General features: G+C 43.1%; 1 pseudogene; it reads right to left on the bottom strand.

Moving 5' to 3' along the window:
* Positions 1-1076: 1076 nt before the first annotated feature.
* Positions 1077-1566, bottom strand: LOC118845502 (annotated as a pseudogene).
* Between the last annotated feature and the right edge of the window lie 838 nt (positions 1567-2404).

The raw sequence follows: 2404 nt of genomic DNA, 5'->3' as shown, positions 1-2404 counted from the left end.
AATCCTCTTTTCAGTCTTTGGGCTTACTTACACACCTATTACCAATGAGTCCTAACAGTCCTTGGCTGTCTGGCACCGATTCAGATGAAAAATGTCTGCAGGAGAACTCAACTGTTGGAAGAAATGAAGCCCCTAAGGATATTTAAGTTAGTATCACCAACCCCACCCCTTTTTCCCATCCTTCATGGCCCGGAGACACCTTCCTCATGGCCAGGTCTGCTCACTCATTCTGTGTAGGTAACAATCACTCCCATTTCATGACTTCACATAAATCTGACTGGGGCCTTCTTTCAACTTCAGTTTCTTCCTTGGAGAAGAAGTACAGGAAAGGGGACCAACACCCCGAGACTCTGTTCCGCTGGCTAGCCTGCAGAAACATCTACTAGTGTTTTTGTTGAGATGCTACCCACCTGTAGGGGCTTCCTGACTCCTTCCACTATTAGTCAACTATGAGCAGAAAATTCTTCATTGCTACACTTTAAACTAAATTGTAGAGTGAGCTCTGCAGAGATGGATCCAATATTTCTACCTTTATTGACAATATCACATAAGTACACTCTAGTTGAATCTACATATTTCAATCCATTGGCTAAAAATGTATTACATACCGTAAACATGGCAATATTTAATACAGTATCTATTCTAAAATATTTTCATGTCATGATCACATTTTTAATACCTGAAACTGAATTTATATATGTAAGAGAATTAATAGCAACTGTTGCTTCACTTGACAATTGGGGATTGGGAAGAAAAAACTATGCTTTGTTATTTCAGAAACATCTTCAAAGGACAGTTAAAGCTTGTAATTTCGATTGGCTTGGAGTATCCTCTTTTGTATCCATATTCAAAAGAAAGATTGACACAGAAAATAGACAGAGCCCCTTCTAATTTACAGGACTTTTTTTTTTTAAATCAGTTTAGATTTTTAGGGAAAGTGTCTGATATGAAGAATAAAAAAAAAACAAAATTACTAAAAAATAAACTGAATGAACAAAGGGTCTCCAGACGGGGTCCGTTCAGAGCCTGACAGGCTGGATTAGTCCCGTTTCAGCTGCAGCTGCCGTTTCTAGGCTTCATTCAAGTAAACTAGTCGTTTGTAGTTGGTGATAAAGAGAAAGAAGTTCAGCATGTGTGTGAAAAACCAAAGAATGCAAAATTCCTTCAGCACAAAGTACAGAACGTACGCCAGGTACAGGGACCCTACCACAGACACTATGGAAGAGGTCATGAGGGTTAAAGCTGTGACTGCACCGGCGGTCATGTCAAGTAACAGCTGTAGTATATAAAATATAAGTCCAAAAACACTGTTTGGTTGGTTTATTGCACTGTCCTTTCCAAAGATGTACCCCAAAAGACCAAATCCTTGGCCCCATCTGGAGGAGAGGGCGGCGGAGCAGCGCACCCGGGGACCCAGGCAGCACAGGGCCCGTGCCTCAGGGTCCCTTTCCTTCTCACGCTCCATGTCGTAGGCATACAGCGAGAGCCGATGCCGGTGGCACACACGGTGCACAGGGCTGCCTGCTCCCAGCCCAGCACCTACAGCCGCAGCACCAGCGCAGCCATCGTCCCCTCCACCATCCTCCTCTGGCTGCGGATGACGCCTCAGCTGCTGCTCCCCTCCCTCTCAGCCGCACCCGCTCCCGTCCCCATTCTCAGGCTGACCTCAGCCCCGCCGTCCAGCCCCAGCCTCCACTGCCTCTACCACCTCCCTACTTTATAATTTCTTGATTTCCCATGATGTCTTTAGGTCCTATTTGCTCCATTCTAATTTTTAAGGAACTATGTTCTTCAGTGAGCTTTTGGACCACCTATTCCATTTGGTTGATTCTGCTTTTTAAGGCATTTTTCTCCTCATTGGCTTTTTCGACCTCTTTTGCCATTTGAATTAGTCTATTTTTAAGTTATTATTTTCTTCAGTATTTTTTTGGATCTCCTTTAGCAAGTTGCTGACTTGTTTTTCATGATTTTCTCACATCACTCTCATTTCTCTTACCAATTTTTCCTCTACTTCTCCTACTTGATTTTCAAAATCCTTTTTGGGCTCTTCCATGACCTGAGATCAATTCATATTTTTCTCGGAGGCTTTGGATGTAGGATCTTTGACTTTGTTGTCTTCTTCTGGCTGCATGTTTTGATCTTCTTTGTCACCAAAGTAAGATTCTATAGTCTGAGTTTTTACACTCTCTGCTCATTTTACCAGCCAATTACTTCACTTTTAAGCTCTGTCAAGGTATGACTCTGCTTCCAGAGTGGAGAAAGCTCTGCCCCAAACTTCAGGGGTTTTACACAGCTATTTTCAGAACTATTTCTAGGCAACTGTAAATTTTCAGTTCTTCTGAGGTGGTATGATTCTGCCTTGGAACTGTGAGGAGGACTCCCTCTCCAAAGCCACCACAGGCTC

Source organism: Trichosurus vulpecula, chromosome 4 (genome assembly GCF_011100635.1).
Source record: "Trichosurus vulpecula isolate mTriVul1 chromosome 4, mTriVul1.pri, whole genome shotgun sequence".
Lineage (NCBI taxonomy): Eukaryota > Metazoa > Chordata > Mammalia > Diprotodontia > Phalangeridae > Trichosurus > Trichosurus vulpecula.
The sequence above is the reverse complement of the archived record's forward strand: the minus strand, read 5'-3'. Positions and strand labels throughout refer to the sequence as shown.